This window comes from Phocoena sinus, chromosome 12 (assembly GCF_008692025.1).
Source record: "Phocoena sinus isolate mPhoSin1 chromosome 12, mPhoSin1.pri, whole genome shotgun sequence".
NCBI classification, from domain to species: domain Eukaryota; kingdom Metazoa; phylum Chordata; class Mammalia; order Artiodactyla; family Phocoenidae; genus Phocoena; species Phocoena sinus.
In genome coordinates this window covers 85,135,639-85,160,343 of record NC_045774.1, presented here as the reverse complement: position 1 = coordinate 85,160,343, position 24,705 = coordinate 85,135,639, and positions in this window count along the sequence as shown.

Below are 24,705 nucleotides of genomic sequence, written 5' to 3'. Positions count from 1 at the left end.
AAGCCCAGGACCAGATGGCTTCACAGGTGAATTCTATCAAACGTTTAGAGAAGAGCTAACACCTATCCTTCTCAAACTCTTCCAAAATATAGCAGAGGGAGGAACACTCCCAAATTCCTTCTACGAAGCCACCATCACCTTGATACCAAAACCAGACAAGGATGTCACAAAGAAAGAAAACTACAGGCCAATATCACTGATGAACATAGATGCAAAAATCCTCAACAAAATACTAGCAAACAGAATCCAACAGCACATTAAAAGGATCATACACCATGATCAAGTGGGGTTTATTCCAGGAATGCAAGGATTCTTCAATATACGCAAATCTATCAATGTGATAAACCATATTAACAAATTGAAGGAGAAAAACCATATGATCATCTCAATAGATGCAGAGAAAGCTTTCGACAAAATTCAACACCCATTTATGATAAAAACCCTCCAGAAAGTAGGCATAGAGGGAACTTTCCTAAACATAATAAAAGCCATATATGACAAGCCCACAGCAAACATCATCCTCAATGGTGAAAAACTGAAAGCATTTCCACTAAGATCAGGAACAAGACAAGGTTGCCCACTCTCACCACTCTTATTCAACATAGTTTTGGAAGTTTTAGCCACAGCAATCAGAGAAGAAAAGGAAATAAAAGGAATCCACATCGGAAAAGAAGAAGTAAAGCTGTCACTGTTTGCAGATGACATGATACTATACATAGAGAATCCTAAAGATGCTACCAGAAAACTACTAGAGCTAATCAATGAATTTGGTAAAGTAGCAGGATACAAAATTAATGCACAGAAATCTCTGGCATTCCTATATACTAATGATGAAAAATCTGAAAGTGAAATCAAGAAAACACTCCCATTTACCATTGCAACAAAAAGAATAAAATATCTAGGAATAAACCTACCTAAGGATACGAAAGACCTGTATGCAGAAAATTATAAGACACTGATGAAAGAAATTAAAGATGATACAAATAGATGGAGAGATATACCATGTTCTTGGATGGGAAGAATCAACATTGTGAAAATGACTCTACTACCCAAAGCAATCTACAGATTCAATGCAATCCCTATCAAACTACCACTGGCATTTTTCACAGAACTAGAACAAAAATTTCGCAATTTGTATGGAAACACAAAAGACCCCGAATAGCCAAAGCAATCTTTAGAACGAAAAAAGGAGCTGGAGGAATAAGGCTCCCTGACTTCAGACTATATTACAAAGCAACAGTAATCAAGACAGTATGGTACTGGCACAAAAACAGAAAGACAGATCAGTGGAACAGGATAGAAAGCCCAGAGATAAACCCACGCACATATGGACACCTTATCTTTGATAAAGGAGGCAGGAATGTACAGTGGAGAAAGGACAGCCTCTTCAATAAATGGTGCTGGGAAAACTGGACAGGTACATGTAAAAGTATGAGATTAGATCACTCCCTAACACCATACACAAAAATAAGCTCAAATGGATTAAAGACCTAAATGTAAGGCCAGAAAACTATCAAAACTCTTAGAAGAAAACATAGGAAGAACACTCTATGACATAAATCACAGCAAGATCCTTTCTGACCCACCTCCTAGAGTAATGGAAATAAAAACAAAAATAAACAAATGGGACCTAATGAAACTTCAAAGCTTTTGCACAGCAAAGGAAACCATAACCAAGACCAAAAGACAACCCTCAGAATGGGAGAAAACATTTGCAAATGAAGCAACTGACAAAGGATTAATCTCCAAAATTTACAAGCAGCTCATGCAGCTCAATAACAAAAAAACAAACAACCCCATCCAAAAATGGGCAGAAGACCTAAATAGACATTTCTCCAAAGAAGATATACAGAATGCCAACAAACACATGAAAGAATGCTCAACATCATTAATCATTAGAGAAATGCAAATCAAAACTACAATGAGATATCATCTCACACCAGTCAGAATGGCCATCATCAAAAAATCAAGAAACAATAAATGCTGGAGAGGGTGTGGAGAAAAGGGGACACTCTTGCACTGCTGGTGGGAATGTGAATTGGTTCAGCCACTGTGGGAACAGTATGGAGGTTCCTTAAAAAACTACAAATAGAATTACCATATGACCCAGCAATCCCACTACTTGGCATATACCCTGAGAAAACCAAAATTCAAAGAGAGTCATGTACCAAAATGTTCATTGCAGCTCTATTTACAATAGCCAGGACATGGAAACAACCTAAGCGCCCATCATCGGATGAATGGATAAAGAAGATGTGGCACATATACACAATGGAATATTACTCAGCCTTAAAAAGAAATGAAATTGAGCTATTTGTAATGAGATGGATAGACCTAGAATCTGTCATACAGAGTGAAGTAAGTCAGAAAGAAAAAGACAAATACCGTATGCTAACACATATATATGGAATTTAAGGGAAAAAAATGTCATGAAGAACCTAGGGGTAAGATAGGAATAAAGAGGCAGACCTACTGGAGAACGGACTTAAGCATATGGGGAGGGGGAAGGGTGAGTTTTGACAGGGCGAGAGAGAGTCATGGACATATACACACTAACAAACGTAGTAAGGTAGATAGCTGGGGGGAAGCAGCCGCAAGGCACAGGGATATTAGCTCGGTGCTTTGTGACAGCCTGGAAGGGTGGGATGGGGAGAGTGGGAGGGAGGGAGACGCAAGAGGGAAGACATATGGGAACATATGTATATGTATAGCTGATTCACTTGTTGTAAAGCAGAAACTAACACACCATTGTAAAGCAATTATACCCCAATAAAGATGTTTAAAAAAAAAAAAAAAAACAAAAAAAACAAAGAGTCTGTGGCTTTTCATTGGCTGAGTTCTTGCCAGGAAAGAAGAGGAGTCTTTTTCCTTCCTGCTGGCTCTGATATCATCACAGGGTGTGAGAGAGCCCCCTGCTGGTCTCCCCACTCTAATTTAGGTTTCTGTTTATTACTTTTTATAAGTACCATACCTAAGTCATTATTTAAAGCTTGAAATAATAGGTGAATATCAGTTTATCTTGAAAGGTAATAGATTACGTATTTCATGATATCAAGCTTTCAACACTGATACCTATAAACAAGTTAAATTGCTTCAAAATAAAAGGATAGGGGAGGGGGGACCTTGAAGATGGCGGAAGAGTAAGACGCGGAGATCGCCTTCCTCCCCACGGATACACCAGAAATACATCCACACGTGGAACAACTCCTACAGAACTCCTACTGAAGGCTGGCAGAAGACCTCAGACCTCCCAAAAGGCAAGAAACTCCCCACGTAACTGGGTAGGGCAAAAGAAAAACAGAGACAAAAGAATAAGGACGGCACCTGCACCAGTGGGAGGGAGCTGTGAAGGAGGAAAAGTTTCCACACACTAGGAAGCCCCTCCGCGGGCGGAGACTGCGGGAGGCAGAGGGGGGAGTTTCGGGACCGCGGAGTAGTGCACAGCGACGGGTGCGGAGGGCAAAGCGGGGAGATTCCTGCACAGACGATTCGGTGCCGACCAGCACTCACCAACCCGAGAGGCTTGCTGCTCACCCACCGGGGCGGGCGGGGCTGCGAGCTGAGGCTCGGGTTTTGGTTTTGGACGGAGCTCAGGGAGAGGACTGGGGTTGGCGGCTTGAACATAGCCTGAAGGGGTTAGTGCACCACGACTAGCCGGGAGGGAGTTCGGGGAAAAGCCTGCACCGGCCGAAAAGGCAAGAGACTTTTTCTTCCCTCTTTGTTTCCTGGTGCGCGAGGAGAGGGGTTTAAGAGCGCTGCTTAAAGGAACTCCAGAGACGGGCGCGAGCCACGGCTAAAAGCGCGAACCCCAGAGACGGGCGCGAGCCGCGGCTGAGGGCGCGAGCCCCCGAGACGGGCGCGAGCCGCAGCTGAAAGCGCAAACCCCAGAGACGGGCGCGAGCCGCGGCTACAACCGCGGACCCCAGAGACGGGCGGGAGACGCTAAGGCTGCTGCTGCCACCACCAAGGGGCCTGTGTGCGAGCACAGGTCACTCTCCACACCCTTCTTCCGCGGAGCCTGTGCAGCCCGCCACTGCCAGGTTCCCGGGATCCAGGGACAACTTCCCCGGGACAGCGCACAGCGGGCCTCAGGCTGGTGCAACGTCACGCCGGCCTCTGCCGCAACGTCACGCTGCCTCTGCCGCCGCAGGCCGGCCCCGCACGCAGTGCCCCTCCTTCCCCCATCCCCCAACCCCCGGCCTGAGTGAGCCGGAGGCCCCGAATCAGCGGCTCCTTTAACCCCGTCCTGTCTGAGCGAAAAAACAGACGCCCTCCAGCGACCTACACGCAAGAGGCAGGGCCAAATCCAAAGCTGAGCTCCTGTGAGCTGTGAGAACAAAGAAGAGAAAGGGAAATCTCTCCCAGCAGCCACAGAAGCAGCGGATTAAAGCTCCACAATCAACTTGATATACCCTGCGTCTGTGGAATACCTGAATAGACAAGGAATGATCCCAAATTGAAGAGGTGGAATTTAGGAGCGAGATCTATGATTTTTTTCCCTTTTCCTCTTTTTGTGAATGCGTACGTGTATGCTTCTGTGTGACATCTAGTCTGTATACTCTAGCTTCCACCATTTGTCCTAGGGCTATATCCGTCCATGACTTTTTTTTAAAAATTCTTTTTCTTAATAATTAAGTTTAATTGTAATAACTTTATTATACTTTACCTTCGTTCTTTCTTTCTTTCCTTCCTTCCCTCCCTCCTTTAGACAACGAATCACCCCAAATTGAGGAGGTGGTCTCAGGGAGCAGGATTTATGATTTTTCCCCTTTACCTCTTTTTGTGAAGGTGTATGTGTATGCTTCTGTGTAAGATTTTCTCTGTATAGCTTTGCTTCCAACATTTGTCCTAAGGTTCTATCCGTCCCTTTTTTTTTTTTCTAAATATTTTTTAATTCAATAACTATATTATACTTTATTTTATTTTTACTGTATCATCTTTCTTTCTGTCTTTTTTTCCTTCTTTCCCTCCTTCCTTCCTTCCTCCCTCCCTCCCTCCCTCCTTTCTTTCCTTCTTTGCTTCTTTCTTCCTTCCTTCCTTTCCTCCTTTCCCTCTTTCTTTACTCATACTTCTACTAATTCTCCCTACTTTTTCTCCCTTTTATTCTGAGCTGTGTGGATGAAAGCCTCTTGGTGCTCCAGCCAGGAGTCAGGGCTCTGCCTCTGAGGTAGGAGAGCCAACTTCAGGACACTGGTCAACAAGAGACCTCCCAGCTCCACATAAAATTAAACGGTGGAAATATCCCAGAGACCTCCATCTTAACACCAGCACCCAGCTTCACTCAACGACCAGCAAGCCATAGTGCTGGACAGCCTATGCCAAACAACTAGCAAAACAGGAACACAACCCCACCCATTAGCAGAGAGGCTGCCTAAAATCATAATAAGGCCACAGACACCCCAAAACACACCACCAGACGTGAACCTGCCCACTAGAGAGACAAGATCCAGCCTCATCCAGCACAACACAGGCACTAGTCCCCTCCACCAGGAAGCCTACACAACCCACTGAAACAACCTTAGCCACTGGAGACAGACATCAAAACAACGGGAACTACGAACCTGCAGCCTGCAAAAAGGAGACCCCAAACACAGTAAGATAAGCAAAATGAGAAGACAGAAAAAACACACAGCAGATGAAGGAGCAAGATAAAAACCCACCAGACCTAACAAATGAAGAGGAAATAGGCAATCTACCTGAAAAAGAATTCAGAATAATGATAGTAAGGATGATCCGAAATCTTGGAAGTAGAATGGACAAAATGCAAGAAACAGTTAACAAGGACCTACAAGAACTAAAGATGAAACAAGCAACAATGAACAGTGCAATAAATGAAATTAAAATCACTCTAGATAGGATCAATAGCAGAATAACTGAGGCAGAAGAACGGATAAGTGACCTGGAAGATAAAGTAGTGGAAATAACTACTGCAGAGCAGAATAAAGAAAAAAGAATGAAAAGAACTGAGGACAGTCTCAGAGACCTCTGGGACAACATGAAACGCACCAACATTCGAATTATAGGGGTTCCAGAAGAAGAAGAAAGAAAGAAAGGGACTGAGAAAATATTTGAAGAGATTATAGTTGAAAACTTCCCTAATATGGGAAAGGAAATAGTTAATCAAGTCCAGGAAGCACAGAGGGTCCCATACAGGATAAATACAAGGAGAAACACGCCAAGACACATATTAATCAAACTGTCAAAAATTAAATACAAAGAAAGCATATTAAAAGCAGCAAGGGAAAAACAACAAATAACACACAAGGGAATCCCATAAGGTTAACAGCTGATCTCTCAGCAGAAACCCTACAAGCCAGAAGGGAGTGGCAGGACATACTGAAAGTGATGAAGGAGAATAGCCTGCAACCAAGACTACTCTACCCAGCAAGGATCTCATTCACATTTGATGGAGAAATTAAAACCTTTACAGACAAGCAAAAGCTGAGAGAGTTCAGCACCACCAAACCAGCTTTACAACAAATGCTAAAGGAACTTCTCTAGACACGAAACACAAGAGTAGGAAATGACCTATTAGTAGCGAACCCAAAACAATATATAAAATGGAAATAGGAACATACATATCAATAATTACCTTAAATGTAAATGGACTAAATGCTCCCACCAAAAGACACAGATTGGCTGAATGGATACAAAAACAAGACCCTTATATATGCTGTCTACAAGAGACCCACTTCAGACCTAGAGACACATACAGACTGAAAGTTAGGGGATGAAAAAGATATTCCATGCAAATGGAAACCAAAAGAAAGCTGGAGTAGCAATTCTCATATCAGACAAAATAGACTTTAAAATAAGGACTATTAAAGGGACAAAGAAGGACACTACATAATGATCAAGGGGATCGATCCAAGAAGAAGATATAACAATTGTAAATATATATGCACCCAACATAGGAGCACCTCAATACATAAGGCAAATACTAACAACCATAAAAGGGGAGATCAACAGTAACACATTCATAGTAGGGGACTTTAACACCCCACTTTCACCCATGGACAGATCATCCAAAATGAAAATAAATAAGGAAACACAAGCTTTAAATGATACATTAAACAAGATGGACTTAATTGATATTTATAGGACACTCCATCCAAAAACAACAGAATACACATTTTCTCAAGTGATCATGGAACATTCTCCAGGATAGATCATATCTTGGGTCACAAATCAAGCCTTGGTAAATTTAAGAAAACTGAAATTGTATCAAGTATCTTTTCCGACCACAACGCCATGAGACTAGATATCAATTACAGGAAAAGATCTGTAAAAAATACAAACACATGGAGGCTAAACAATACACTACTTAATAATGAAGTGATCACTGAAGAAATCAAAGAGGAAATAAAAAAATACCTAGAAACAAATGACAATGGAGACACAACGACCCAAAACCTATGGGATGCAGCAAAAGCAGTTCTAAGGGGGAAGTTTATAGCAATACAAGCCCACCTTAAGAAGCAGGAAACATCTCGAATAAACAACCTAACCTTGCACCTCAAGCAATTAGAGAAAGAAGAACAAAAAAACCCAAAGCTAGCAGAAGGAAAGAAATCATAAAAATCAGATCAGAAATAAATGAAAAAGAAATGAAGGAAACAATAGCAAAGATCAATAAAACTAAAAGCTGGTTCTTTGAGAAGATAAACAAAATAGATAAACCACTAGCCAGACTCATCAAGAAAAAAAGGGAGAAGACTCAAATCAATAGAATTAGAATGAAAAAGGAGAAGTAACAACTGACACTGCAGAAATAAAAAAAATCATGAGAGATTACTACAAGCAACTCTATGCCAATAAAATGGACAATCTGGAAGAAATGGACAAATTCTTAGAAATGCACAACCTGCCAAGACTGAATCAGGAAGAAATAGAAAATATGAACAGACCAATCACAAGCACTGAAATTGAAACTGTGATTAAAAACCTTCCAACAAACAAAAGCCCAGGGACCAGATGGCTTCACAGGTGAATTCTATCAAACGTTTAGAGAAGAGCTAACACCTATCCTTCTCAAACTCTTCCAAAATATAGCAGAGGGAGGAACACTCCCAAATTCCTTCTACGAAGCCACCATCACCTTGATACCAAAACCAGACAAGGATGTCACAAAGAAAGAAACTACAGGCCAATATCACTGATGAACATAGATGCAAAAATCCTCAACAAAATACTAGCAAACAGAATCCAACAGCACATTAAAAGGATCATACACCATGATCAAGTGGGGTTTATTCCAGGAATGCAAGGATTCTTCAATATACGCAAATCTATCAATGTGATAAACCATATTAACAAATTGAAGGAGAAAAACCATATGATCATCTCAATAGATGCAGAGAAAGCTTTCGACAAAATTCAACACCCATTTATGATAAAAACCCTCCAGAAAGTAGGTATAGAGGGAACTTTCCTAAACATAATAAAAGCCATATATGACAAGCCCACAGCAAACATCATCCTCAATGGTGAAAAACTGAAAGCATTTCCACTAAGATCAGGAACAAGACAAGGTTGCCCACTCTCACCACTCATATTCAACATAGTTTTGGAAGTTTTTAGCCACAGCAATCAGAGAAGAAAAGGAAATAAAGGAATCCACATCGGAAAAGAAGAAGTAAAGCTGTCACTGTTTGCAGATGACATGATGCTATACATAGAGAATCCTAAAGATGCTACCAGAAAACTACTAGAGCTAATCAATGAATTTGGTAAAGTAGCAGGATACAAAATTAATGCACAGAAATCTCTGGCATTCCTATATACTAATGATGAAAAATCTGAAAGTGAAATCAAGAAAACACTCCCATTTACCATTGCAACAAAAAGAATAAAATATCTAGGAATAAACCTACCTAAGGATACGAAAGACCTGTATGCAGAAAATTATAAGACACTGATGAAAGAAATTAAAGATGATACAAATAGATGGAGAGATATACCATGTTCTTGGATGGGAAGAATCAACATTGTGAAAATGACTCTACTACCCAAAGCAATCTACCGATTCAATGCAACCCCTATCAAACTACCACTGGCATTTTTCACAGAACTAGAACAAAAAATTTCGCAATTTGTATGGAAACACAAAAGACCCCGAATAGCCAAAGCAATCTTTAGAACGAAAAAAGGAGCTGGAGGAATCAGGCTCCCTGACTTCAGACTATATTACAAAGCAACAGTAATCAAGACAGTATGGTACTGGCACAAAAACAGAAAGATAGATCAGTGGAACAGGATAGAAAGCCCAGAGATAAACCCACGCACATATGGACAACTTATCTTTGATAAAGGAGGCAGGAATGTACAGTGGAGAAAGGACAGCCTCTTCAATAAATGGTGCTGGGAAAACTGGACAGGTACATGTAAAAGTATGAGATTAGATCACTCCCTAACACCATACACAAAAATAAGCTCAAAATGGATTAAAGACCTAAATGTAAGGCCAGAAACTATCAAACTCTTAGAAGAAAACATAGGAAGAACACTCTATGACATAAATCACAGCAAGATCCTTTCTGGACCCACCTCCTAGAGTAATGGAAATAAAAACAAAAATAAACAAATGGGACCTAATGAAACTTCAAAGCTTTTGCACAGCAAAGGAAACCATAACCAAGACCAAAAGACAACCCTCAGAATGGGAGAAAACATTTGCAAATGAAGCAACTGACAAAGGATTAATCTCCAAAATTTACAAGCAGCTCATGCAGCTCAATAACAAAAAAACAAACAACCCCATCCAAAAATGGGCAGAAGACCTAAATAGACATTTCTCCAAAGAAGATATACAGAATGCCAACAAACACATGAAAGAATGCTCAACATCATTAATCATTAGAGAAATGCAAATCAAAACTACAATGAGATATCATCTCACACCAGTCAGAATGGCCATCATCAAAAAATCAAGAAACAATAAATGCTGGAGAGGGTGTGGAGAAAAGGGGACACTCTTGCACTGCTGGTGGGAATGTGAATTGGTTCAGCCACTGTGGAGAACAGTATGGAGGTTCCTTAAAAAACTACAAATAGAATTACCATATGACCCAGCAATCCCACTACTTGGAATATACCCTGAGAAAACCAAAATTCAAAGAGAGTCATGTACCAAAATGTTCATTGCAGCTCTATTTACAATAGCCAGGACATGGAAACAACCTAAGCGCCCATCATCGGATGAATGGATAAAGAAGATGTGGCACATATACACAATGGAATATTACTCAGCCTTAAAAAGAAATGAAATTGAGCTATTTGTAATGAGATGGATAGACCTAGAATCTGTCATACAGAGTGAAGTAAGTCAGAAAGAAAAAGACAAATACCGTATGCTAACACATATATATGGAATTTAAGGGAAAAAAATGTCATGAAGAACCTAGGGGTAAGATAGGAATAAAGACGCAGACCTACTGGAGAACGGACTTAAGGATATGGGGAGGGGGAAGGGTGAGTTTTGACAGGGCGAGAGAGAGTCATGGACATATACACACTAACAAACGTAGTAAGGTAGATAGCTGGGGGGAAGCAGCCGCAAGGCACAGGGATATTAGCTCGGTGCTTTGTGACAGCCTGGAAGGGTGGGATGGGGAGAGTGGGAGGGAGGGAGACGCAAGAGGGAAGGAATATGGGAACATATGTATATGTATAGCTGATTCACTTTGTTGTAAAGCAGAAACTAACACACCATTGTAAAGCAATTATACCCCAATAAAGATGTTTTAAAAAAAAAAAAAAAAAAAAGGATAGGGACTTCCCTGGTGGTGCAGTGGTTAAGAATCCGCCTGCCAATGCAAGGGACATGGGTTCAATCCCTGGTCCAGGAAGATCCCACATTCCGCGGAGTAACTGAGCCTGTGCACCACAACGACTGAGCCTGCACAGTAGAGCCCGTGAGCCACAGCTGCTGAGCCTGTGTGCCACAACTACTGAAGCCCGTGTGCCTGGAGCCTGTGCTCTGCAACAAGAGAAACCACAGCAATGAGAAGCCCCTGCACCACAACGAAGAGTAGACCCCTCTCGCTGCATAGAGAAAGCCCGCATGAAGCAACGAAGACACAACACTGCAGAAAATAAATAAATAAATAAATAAATAAATTAATTAATTAAAATAAAAGGATATATTATCAGGGAGTATTGTTACGTATACAAACACAAAATCTTGATGGCATATGAAAGCAGGCATTTATTTCTCATACACTTGAGGATTTATTTTAAGCTGTGATTCCAAATAGGTTGGTTCCTCACGGCTTATTGATGTCTCTTCCACTTAATTTGTTTTCATTCAGAGGCCTGGGATGAAGGGGGAGCAACTAACCAGGGGTGCTCTTCTCATAGCAGTGGTGGAAAAACAAGATGAAGCCCCACTGTGAAACCACATTCCAAATTTTGCTTGCATCATGACTGTTATTATCCATTGGTCATAGCAAGTCACAGGCCATACCCAGAGTCAAGGGATACATTCAGCCCACCATGAGGCCAAAAAAGCTCATGGCCAAATCCAATACATACTGAGACAGGAAGTACATTCCACCCAAAGGAAGAGCAGAAGAGAGTCAATATCTTCTGAACAATAATCCAAACCATTACAGATATCTTTAAATTAAAGTATAGTTGATGTACTTTATGAGTAAACTTCATGAGTTTCACGTGTACAGCATAGTGACTCACGATTTTTAAAGGTTATATTCCATTTATAGTTACAACAAAATACTGACTATATTCCCTGTGTTGTACAGTACACACCTGTAGCTTATTTATTTTATAACTATTACAGATATTTTTGAAACAAGTACTCATAGACATGATTCTTATGTACATTATTAGGGACAGGAAAAAGGAAGCACATATTTATTACTGGGAATATATAACATGCAACATGATTCTTTAACATAAGATAAGGAGCCTGGTAATTATGCAGAAGGTCCTTGTTTTAATTTGTTCAGGCTGCCATGGAAAAATATCATAAACTGGGTGGCTTAAACAACAGAAATTCATTTTCTTGAAGTTCTCAAGGATGGAAGTCTGAGATTATAACCCAGCAGAGTCGGGTTCTGGTGAGAGCCCTCACCGTGGCTTGGGGATGGCTGCTTTCGCACTCTGTCCTCACATGAATGGGAGGAAGCAAGCTCTGGTCTCTTTCTCTTCTTGTAAGGACACTAATCCCATCATGACTTCGAGATCCCCAAGATCATGATCCCCAAGATCATGAGTTCATCTAAACCTAATTACCTCCTAAAGGCCCCATCTCCAAATGCCATCACTTTGGTTTTGGACTCGAAAATATCAACATGAACACATGACTTTCCCAGCTCTGATCCCTGAAAGGGCCTCAAAGCAGTGATATCTCCATAGCAATGCACATATCCAGTGCTCATATTTGCTTACTAAATGCCTTTCAGCAAAAAAGGGGTTGGGGAAGGATTACAGGAGAAATGGCAGATTCCAGGACTGAAGTGTAAACAGTGCAAGGTAAAATAATCCCAGAATATCTTGTTGCTATGCTGAGAGTAAGAGGATATATCATAAGACAAAAGCCAGCTTGAAAGAGTTTCTATTGGGAATACTCTGAGAATCACAAATTATAATGATGGTAATGAAGTATCACACATTGAATGTGTGTGTATGTCAACTGAGTCATTAGTGGTACTCAAAAATACAATGGAGAGAGCAAGGGAAGCAGTTTTTTGTGTTGTTTTGGTTTGGTTTTTTAACAGAAGAATGAAAAATCATAATTGTAGAATGGAAGACAGATTGAAAATTACCTTTAGAAACCACTAAAATAATAAATGATATAGAAACGAATCATCAGTTGATACTAAAATCATTAGGTGAATGACTGGGAATAGGATATTCACATACTCTCAAAGATTTCATATTAATACATTACTTATTAATTAGAAAGAGAAAAAGGTCACCTTAGTAATGGAAAAACCTGTCAGACACATAAATCGAGACTTCAAAATTAAAGACTTCCAATATGAAACACCCAGATCTTGTGTTCCTCTTGCTGTGATACACTGAGAAGGACACATTACCAGTTTAATGTTATTTCCAAAACAATATTTAATTCAAATGTCATCATAAGGTACTAATCAGACAAATTCAAGTCAAGGGACATTCTATAAAACCACAAGCCTGAAAAGTTTTTTTATTTTTTTAAATGACAACATCATGAAAGACACAAAAAGAAGGGAATAGCTCTTCTAGATAAAAGGAGATTTTACAACTAAAGGAAATGCTTTCAATTTCATTGGATTCTGGGTATTTTTGAGGGGAGAGGGGGTTATATTTGTTTACTATGTAGTGTTAGTTTCTCCTGTACCACGAAGTGGAGTTCCCTGTGCTATACCACAGGTTCTAATTAGTTATCTATTTTATACACATTAGTGTATGTATTTCACTCTAAATATCCCAATTCATCTCACACACCCCTTTCCCACTTTGGTGTCCATGCATTTGTTCTCTACATCTGTATCTCTATTTCTGCCTTGCAAACTGGTGCATCTGTACCATTTTTTTAGATTCCACATATATGCGTTAATATACAATATTTGTTTTGCTCTTTCTGACTTACTCCACTCTGTATGACAGTCTCTACATCCATCCATGTCTCTACGAATGACCCAATTTCATTCCATTTTATGGCTAAGTAATACTCCATTGTATATACGTACCACATCTTCTTTATCCATTCATCTGTTGATGTGCATTTAGGTTGTTCCCATGACCTGGCTATTGTAAATAGTGCTGCAATGAATACTGGGGTGCATGTGTCTTTTTAAATTATGGTATCCTCTCGATATATGCCCAAGAGTGGGATTGCTGGGTCATATGTTAATTCTATTTTTAGATTTTTGAGGACCCTCCATACAGTTCTCCATAGTGGCTGTATCAATTTACATCCCTACCAACAGTGAAAGAGGGTTTCCTTTTCTCCACACCCTCTGAAGCATTTATTTTTTGTAGATTTTCTGATGATACCCACTCTAATGAGTGTGAGGTGATACCTCATTGTAGTTTTGATTTGCATTTCCCTAGTAATTAGTGACGTTGATCAGATTATCATGGGCCTCTTGGCCAACTGTATGTCTTCTTTGGAGAAATGTCTATTTAGGTCTTCCACCCATTTTTTGATTGGGTTGTTTATTTTTTGCTATTGAGCTGCAGGAGCTGTGTGAATATTTTGGACATTAATCCTTTGTCCATCAATTCCTTTGCAAATATTTTCTCTCATTCTGAGGGTTACCTTTTCGTATTGTTTATGGTTTCCTTTGCTGTGCTAAAGCTTTTAAGTTTCATTAGGTCCCATTTGTTTATTGTTGTTTTTATTTCCATTACTCTAGGGGGTGGGTCAGTAAAGATCTTGCTGTGATTTATGTCAAACAGTGTTCTTCCTATGCTTTCCTCTAAGAATTTTATAGTGTTGGGCCTTACATTTAGGTCTTTAATCCATTTTGAGTTTATTTTTTTATATGGTGTTAGGGAGTGTTCTAATTTCATTCCTTTACCTGTAGCTATCCAGTATTCCCAGTGCCACTTGTTGAAGAGACTGCCTTTTCTCCATTGTATATCCTTGCAACCTTGTCACAGATTAGTTGACCATAGGTGCATGGGTTTGCCTCTGGGCTTTCTATCCTGTTCCTTTGATCTATATTTCTGTTTTTGTGCCATTACCATATTGTCTTGATTACTGTAGCTTAGTAGTATAGTCTGAAGTCAGGGAGTCTGATTCCTCCAGCTCTCTTTTTTGTTTGATTGTTTGTCTTTTTCTCAAGATTGCTTTGGCTATTCGGGGTAATTTGTATGTCTGGCTATTCGGGGTCATTTGTATGTCTCCATACAAATTTTAAGGTTTTTTGTTCTAGTTCTATGAAAAATGCCATTGGTTATTTGATAGGGATTGCACTGTATCTGTAGACTGCTTTGGGTAGGATAGGCATTTCCACAATATTGATTCTTCCAATCCAAGAACATTGTATATCTCTCCATCTGTTTGTGTCACCCTTGATTTCTTGCATCAATGTCTTATAATTTTCTGAGTACAGTTCTTTAACCTCCTTAGGTAGGTTTATTCCTAGGTACTTTATTATTTTTGTTGCAATGGTAAATGGGATACTTTCCTTAATTTCTCTATCTGATCTTTCGTTGTTAGTGTATAGGAATGCAGGAGATTTCTGTGCATTAACTTCGTATCCTGCAACATTACCAAATTCATTGAATAGCTCTGGTAGTTTTCTGGTGGCATCTTTAGGATTTCCTATGTATAGTATCATGTCATCTGCAAACAGTGACAGTTTTACTTCTTCTTTTCCAATTTGTATTCCTCTTATTTGTTTTTCTTCTCTGATTGCCATGGTACGGACTTCCAAAACTATGTTGAATACTAGTGGCAACAGTCGACATCCTTGTCTTGTTCCTGATCTTAGAGGAAATGCTTTCAGGTTTTCCACATCTGACATTGATGTTTGCTGTGTGTTTGTCATATATAGCCGAAATTAGGTTGATGTAGGGCCCCACTATGCACACATTCTAGAGAGCTTTTATAATAAATGTGTGTTGAATTTTGTCAAAAGCTTTTTCTGCATCCATTGAGATGATCATATGGTTTTTATTCTTCAGTTTGTTAATATGGTGTATCACATTGATTGATTTGCATATACTGAAGAATCCTTGCAACCCTGGGATAAATCCCACTTGATCATGGTGTATGATGACTTTTAACGTGTTGTTGGATTCTGTTTGCTAGTATCTTGTTGAGGATTTTTGCATCTCTATTCATCAGTGATATTGGTCTGTAATTTTCTTTTTTTTTTTGTAATATCTTTGTCTGGTCTTGGTATCAGGGTAAAGGTGGCCTCTTAGAATGAGTTTGGAGTGTTCCTTCCTCTGCAATTTTTTGGAAGAATTTGAGAATGAGGGGTGTTAGCTCTTCTCTAAATGTTTGGTAGAATTCACCTGTGAAGCCCTCCGGTCCTGGACTTCTGTTGTTGGAATTATTTTTTTTTAACATCTTTATTGGAGTATAATTGCTTTACAGTGGTGTGTTATTTCTGCTGTATAACAAAGTGAATCGGCTATACATATACATATATCCCCATATCTCCTCCCTCTTGCTTCTCCCTCCCACCCTCCTTATCTCAACCTTCTAGGTGGACACAAAGCACTGAGCTGATCTTCCTGTGCTAGGTGACTGCTTCCCACGAGCTATCTATTTTACATTTGGTAGTGTATATGTGTCCATGCCACTCTCTCACTTCGTACCAGCTTACCCTTCCCCCCTCCCCATGTCCTCAAGTCCATTCTCTATGCCTGCATCTTTATGCCTATCCTGCCCCTAGGTTCTTCAGAACCATTTTTTTTTCTTTTGAGATTCCATATATATGTGTTAGCATATGGTATTTGCTTTTCTCTTTCTGACTTACTTCACTCTGTATGACAGTCTCTAGGTCCATCCACCTCACTACAAATAACTCACTTTTGTTTCTTTTTATGGCTGAGTAATATTCCATTGTATATATGTGCCACATCTTCTTTATAGTTTCAATTTCAGTACTTTTGATTGGTCTGTTCATATTTTCTATTTCTTCATGGTTCAGTCTTGGAAGGTTATACCTTTCTAAGAATTTATCCATTTCTTCCAGGTTGTCCATTTTATTGGCGTGGAGTTGCTTGTAGTTGTCTCCTAGGATGCTTTGTATTTTTATGGTGTCTGTTGTAATTTCTTCTTTTTCATTTCTAATTTTATTGATTTGAGTCCTCTCCCTCTTTTTCTTGATGAGTCTGGCTAATGGTTTATCAATTTTGTTTATCTTCTCAAAGAACCAGCTTTTAGTTTTATTTATCTTTGCTATTGTTTTCTGGATATTTTTTGAAGCTAAAAGAATACTGTTAGAAAAATAAAAGATTTTCAAAATTAATTGTATGTTAGATTACTGTGTCAATATGAAATATTTCTTTTGGTTATTGTGGTGGTTATATGACTACAATTCCCATCTTTACCAAGTATTGCATATTAAATATAATAAAATGTTTATGAATTATAAACATCTTTACAATTTCTGAATGTCATCAATAAGAAGAATTTATTATAGCCTATTATATATGAAGTCAACAATTGCCACAAGGGGATTCAAATACATGTGACAATCTCTGTGCTTAACAGTTAAGAGATTAACTAGTTAAGGGACAATAAACAATAATATAGATGATATACCCCCCAAATATCAAATTCCATGATATAATCCAGTGCTTCTTAAATTTTTTATGTACCTATGAATTACCAAGGATTTTCTATTAGGCAGGCTTTGATTTCGTAAATCTGTTGTAGGGCCTGAGATTCTGCATTTCTAGTAAACTCTGGCCCTTGGATCACGATTTAAATAGTGGGTATAGACTGTAAGAGCTATAGGAGGAAGAAATTATTAAGAATTAGGGTAAGTAAAGAAGGCTTTGGGGAAAAACTGAATCTTGAAACCTTAACCCTATTTCAAAAATGAAGGGACAAAGGGAAAGGTAGAAAGGTGTTTATAATAGCTCTATTCATTTATTCATTCCTCATCTTGTACATCTTCTCAATTTCCAGCATGCAAAAGACTCTGTGTGCAGCAGTGAAGGCAGTGTTTGAATTCATTCACAGTGTCTTATATAGAGGAGGAGCTCAGTGAATATATTTATTAAACTCAATTTAATTTATGGCTAGGAAATAACCAGAAAAAAGAATTGGAGAGAGAAATTATCATAATGTCATTATGGGCTGGTAAAATAAATAGTCTGACTCAAGAGAAATATAATTGTGCCTGTGAGGATAGGATGAAGAAGGATTATGAACAATTTAAAGGGGTAGCAGAGAAGTGTACATTTGATAGAGTTAAACTTTTTAAAATTGGGAAATAACATTCTAAAAATGATGCTTGAGAACAGTTTGTCAAGCAATGATCTTGATTGGAGGGGGATAAATGGAGGTCAGTTGGAAGCTATTGCATAATCCAGAAAGCCATCTCTCCTAATTTATCAATCTTCTCCTGGCATCAAGCATTTCCTTTGCCATTTTCTCTTTTCTCTGTATCAGAGGTTGGGTGACTGAGTGACTGAGTTATTCGAATTCCAGGACACTAGGTCACTGGTAAAGGTGAAACCCTGGTCAGCTTTTCCTTTACCCATTTCAAAGTTCTTATATTCACAACTGATTTTTTTCTTAACTTTTTCCAAAAGTTTTTAAAGTTGCTTTTAAAGGAACTTGATATCAAAGATAACACACCATGCTAATCATTTTAATCAGGTTCTTTCTTGAATCATTGATAAAGTTCAATTAGCTAGGCAATTACTGGTGTTAGCTTGTTAGTGCAAATATTTAAAAACCTCTTTATTTTACACTTACTTCTGTTAGTAAATACTATTCACATGTATATTGTGAATAATTTTTCCCTGTCCATGGCTTGCATTTTCATTTTCTTAATGCTATCATTTGATAAACAAAATGTATTAATTATTAATAATAATTACCAAGTGAGCAAGATGGCGGAGGAGTAAGAGGTGGAGCTCACCTTGCTCCCCACAAATACATCAAAAATACATCTACATGTGGAACAACTCCTACAGAACACCTACTGAAAGCTGGCAGAAGACCTCAACCTTCCAAAAATGCAAGAAAAGCTCCACATAACTGGGGTCCTGTTGCTTTGGCCAGGGCTCAGGCCTAAGCCTCTGAGGTGGGAGAGCTGAGTCCAGGAGGTTGGAACACCAGAGAATTCCTAGCACCATAGGATATTAATGAGTGAGAGCTCTCCCAGAGATCTCCATCTCAACACTACACCTAACTCCACCCAACCGCCAGCAAACTCCACTGCTGGACGCCTCATGCCAAACAAATAGCAAGACAGGAACAACACCCCACCCATTAGCAAACAGGCTGCCTAAAGTCATACTAAGCTCACAGATAACCCAAAACACAGCACTGGAAATGGCCTTGCCCAACAGAGGGGCAAGATCCAGCTCTACCCACCAGAACACAGGCAACAGTGTCCCCCACCAGGAATCCTACACAAGTCAGTGGGCCAACCTCACCCAGTGGGGGAAGACACCAGAAGTAAGAGGAACTATGACCGTGCAGCATACAAATAGGAGACTCTAAACACAGTGAGTTAAACAAAATGAGAAGACAAAGAAATATGCAGCAGATAAAGGAGCAAGGTAAAAACCCAAAAGACCAAACAAATGAAGAGGAAATAGGCAGTCTACCTGAAAAAGTATTCAGAGTAATGATACTAAAGATAACCCAAAATCTCAGAAATAGAATGGAGAAAATACAAGAAACATTTAAAAAGGACTTAGAAGAACTAAAGAGCAAACAAACAGTGATGAACAACACAATTACTGAAATTAAAAATACTTTAGAAGGAATCAATAGCAGAATAAATGAGGCAGAAGACGGATAAGTGAGCAGGAAAATAGAATGGTGGAAATAACGGCCACAGAGCAGAATAAAGAGAAAAGAATGAAAACAATTAAGGACAGTCTCAGAGACCTCTGGACAACATTAAATGTACCAACATTCAAATTATAGAGGTCCCAGAAGAAGAAGAGAAAAAGAAAGGGTCTGAGAAAATATTTGAAGAGATTATAGTAGAAAATTTCCCTAACATGGGAAAGGAAATTCTCAATCAAGTGCCAGAAGTGCAGAGAGTCCCATACAGGGTAAACCCAAGGAGAAGCAAGCCAAGACACATGTTATTCAAACTATCAAAACTTAAATACAAAGAAAAAATATTAAGGGCAGCATGGGAAAAGCAACAAATAACATATAAGGGAATCCCCATAAGGTTACCAGCTGATTTTTCAGCAGAAACTCTGCAGGCCAGAAGGAAGTGGCAGGATATATTTACAATGATGAAAGGAAAAAACCTCTACCCAAGATTACTCTACCCAGCAAGGAACTCATCCAGATTTGATGGAGAAATCAAAAGGTTTACAGACAAGCAAAAGTGAAGAGATTCAGCACCACCAAACCAGTTCTACAAATGCTAAAGGAACTTCTCTAAGTGGGAAACAAAAGAGAAGAAAAGGACCTACAAAAACAAGCCCAAAACAATTAAGAAAATGGTAATAAGAACATACATATTGATAACTACCTTAAATGTGAATGGACTAAATCCTCCAACCAAAAGACACAGACTGGCTGAATGGATACAAAAACAAGACCCGTATATATGCTGTCTACAAGAGACCCACTTCAGACCTAGGGACACATACAGACTGAAAGTGAGGGGATGGAAAAAGATATTCCATGCAAATGGAAATCAAAAGAAAGCTGCAATAACAATACTCATATCAGATAAAATAGATTTTAAAATAAAGAATGTTATAAAAGACAAAGAAAGACAGTACATAATGATCAAGGGATGAATCCAAGAGAAGATGTAACAATTATAAATATATATGCACCCAACATAGGAGCACCTCAATACATAAGGCAAATGCTACAGCTATAAAAGGGGAAGTCAACAGTAACACAATAATAGTAGGGGAATTTAAAACCTCACTTACACCAGATCATCCAGACAGAAAATTAATAAGGAAACACAAGTTTTAATTAAAACGATAGACCAGATAGATGTAATTAATATTTATAGGACATTCCATCCAAAAACAGCAGATTACACTTTCTTCTCAAATGCACATGGAACATTCTCCAGGATAGATCACGTCTTAGGTCCAAATCAAGCCTCAGTAAATTTAAGAAAACTGAACTCATATCAAGCATCATTTCCAACCCCAATGCTATGAGATTAGAAATCAATTACAGGGAAATAAACTGTAAAAAACACAAACACATGGAGGCTAAACAATATGCTACTAAATAACCAAGAGATCACTGAATAAGTCAAAGAGAAAATAAAAAAAATACCTAGAGACATGGGACTGCCCTGGTGGCACAGTGGTTAAGAATCTGCCCGTCAATGTAGGGGGCACAGGTTCGAGCCCTGGCCCAGGAAGATCTCACATGCCACAGAGCAACTAAGCCCATGTGCCACAACTGTTGAGTCTGCACTCTAGAGCCACAACTACTGAGCCCAGGTGCCACTACTACTGAAGCCCACATACCTAAGGCTCCTGCTCCACAACAAGAGAAGCCATTGCAATAAGAAGGCTGCACACCACAACGAAGAGTAACCCCCAATCACCACAACTAGAGAAAGCCTGTGCACAGCAATGAAGACCCAATGTAGCCAAAAATAAATAAAGTTATTTTAAAAAAATAACTAGAGACAAATGACAATGCAAACACAATCACCCAAAACCTATTGGATGCAGCAAAAGCAATTCTAAGAAAGAAGTTTATAGCAATAAAATTGTACCTCAAGAAACAAGAAAAATATGAAATACAATCTAACTTTACACTTAAAGGAACTAGAGAAAGAAGAGGAAAAAAGACCCCAAAGTTAGTAGAAGGAAAGAAATCATAAAGAACATAGAAGAAATAAATGAAACGGAAACAAAGAATACAATAGCAAAGATAAATAAAACTAAAGGCTGGTTCTTTAAGAAGATAAAATTGATGAACCATTGGCCAGACTCATCAAGAAAAAGAGGGAGAGGACTCAAATCAATAAAATTAGAAATGAAAAAGGAGAAATTACAACAGACACCATAGAAATACAAAGCATCCTAGGAGACAACTACAAGCAACTCCACGCCAATAAAATGGACAACCTGGAAGAAATGGATAAATTCTTAGAAAGGTATAACCTTCCAAGACTGAACCATGAAGAAATAGAAAATATGAACAGACCAATCAAAAGTACTGAAATTGAAACTATAAAGAAGATGTGGCACATATATACAATGGAATATTACTCAGCCATAAAAAGAAACAAAAGTGAGTTATTTGTAGTGAGGTGGATGGACCTAGAGACTGTCATACAGAGTGAAGTAAGTCAGAAAGAGAAAAGCAAATACCATATGCTAACACATATATATGGAATCTCAAAAGAAAAAAAATGGTTCTGAAGAACCTAGGGGCAGGATAGGCATAAAGATGCAGGCGTAGAGAATGGACTTGAGGACATGGGGAGGGGGAAGGGTAAGCTGGTACGAAGTGAGAGAGTGGCATGGACACATATACACTACCAAATGTAAAATAGATAGCTCGTGGGAAGCAGTCACCTAGCACAGGAAGATCAGCTCAGTGCTTTGTGTCCACCTAGAAGGTTGAGATAAGGAGGGTGGGAGGGAGAAGCAAGAGGGAGGAGATATGGGGATATATGTATATGTATAGCCGATTCACTTTGTTATACAGCAGAAATAACACACCACTGTAAAGCAATTATACTCCAATAAAGATGTTAAAAAAAAATAATTCCAACAAACAGAAGTCCAGGACTGGAGGGCTTCACAGGTGAATTCTACCAAACATTTAGAGAAGAGCTAACACCCCTCATTCTCAAATTCTTCCAAAAAATTGCAGAGGAAGGAACACTCCAAACTCATTCTAAGAGGCCACCTTTACCCTGATACCAAGACCAGACAAAGATATTACAAAAAAAAAAAGAAAATTACAGACCAATATCACTGATGAATAGAGATGCAAAAATCCTCAACAAGATACTAGCAAACAGAATCCAACAACACGTTAAAAGTCATCATACACCATGATCAAGTGGGATTTATCCCAGGATTGCAAGGATTCTTCAGTATATGCAAATCAATCAATGTGATACACCATATTAACAAACTGAAGAATAAAAACCATATGATCATCTCAATGGATGCAGAAAAAGCTTTTGACAAAATTCAACACACATTTATTATAAAAGCTCTCTAGAATGTGTGCATAGTGGGGCCCTACATCAACCTAATTTCGGCTATATATGACAAACACACAGCAAACATCAATGTCAGATGTGGAAAACCTGAAAGCATTTCCTCTAAGATCAGGAACAAGACAAGGATGTCGACTGTTGCCACTAGTATTCAACATAGTTTTGGAAGTCCGTACCATGGCAATCAGAGAAGAAAAACAAATAAGAGGAATACAAATTGGAAAAGAAGAAGTAAAACTGTCACTGTTTGCAGATGACATGATACTATACATAGGAAATCCTAAAAATGCCACCAGAAAACTACCAGAGCTCTACAAAGAATTTGGTAAAGTTGAAGGATACGAAATTAATGCACAGAAACCTCCTTCATTCCTATACACTAATAACAAAAGATCACATAGAGAAATTAAGGAAAGTATCCCATTTACCATTGCAACAAAAATAATAAAATACTTAGGAATAAGCCTACCTTAGGAGGTAAAAGACCTGTACTCAGAAACTTATAAAACACTGATGCAAGAAATCAAAGGTGACACAAACAGATAGAGAGATATACGATGTTCTTGGATTGGAAGAATCAATATTGTGGAAATGCCTATCCTACCCAAAGCAATCTACAGATACAGTGCAATCCCTATCAAATAACCAATGGCATTTTTCACAGAACTAGAACAAAAAATCTTAAAATTTGTATGGAGACACAAATAACCCCGAATAGCCAAAGCAATCTTGAGAAAAAGACAAACAATCAAACAAAAAAGAGAGCTGGAGGAATCAGACTCCCTGACTTCAGACTATACTACTAAGCTACAGTAATCAAGACAATATGGTAATGGCACAAAAACAGAAATATAGATCAAAGGAACAGGATAGAAAGCCCAGAGGCAAACCCATGCACCTATGGTCAACTAATCTGTGACAGGGTTGCAAGGATATACAATGGAGAAAAGGCAGTCTCTTCAACAAGTGCCACTGGGAAAACTGGACAGCTACAGGTAAAAGAATGAAATTAGAACACTCCTTAACACCATACACAAACATAAACTCAAAATGGATTAAAGACTTAAATATAAGGCCCAATACTATAAAACTCTTAGAGGAACACATAGGAAGAACACTGTTTGACATAAATCACAACAAGATCTTTACTGACCCACCCCCTAGAGTAATGGAAATAAAAACAAAAATAAACAATTGGGACCTAATGAAACTTAAAAGCTTTAGCACAGCAAAGGAAACAATAAACAATACGAAAAGGCAACCCTCAGAATGAGAGAAAATATTTGCAAAGGAATCAATGGACAAAGGATTAATCTCCAAAATATTCACACAGCTCCTGCAGCTCAATAGCAAAAAAATAAACAACCCAATCAAAAAATGGGTGGAAGATCTAAATAGATATTTCTACAAAGAAGATGTACAGATGGCCAAGAGGCATGTGAAAAGCTGTTCAACATCACTAATTACTAGAGAAATGCAAATCAAACTATAATGAGGTATCACCTCACACCCGTTAGAGCGGGTATCATCAGAAAATCTACACACAATTAATGCTGCAGAGGGTATGGAGAAAAGGGAACCCTCTTGCACTGTTGGTAGGGATGTAAATTGATATAGCCACTATGAAGAACAGTATGGAGCATCCTCAAAAAACTAAAAATATTGTTACCATATGACCCAGCAGTCCCACTACTGGGCATATACACAGAGAAAACCATATGGAATTTATAGAGACCCTAAATACCCAAAACAATCTTGAGAAAAAAGGACAAAGCTGGAGGCATCACATGTACTGATTTCAAACTCTACTGCAAAGCTATAGTAATCAAAACAGTAAGGTATTAGGATTAAAAACAGAATGATA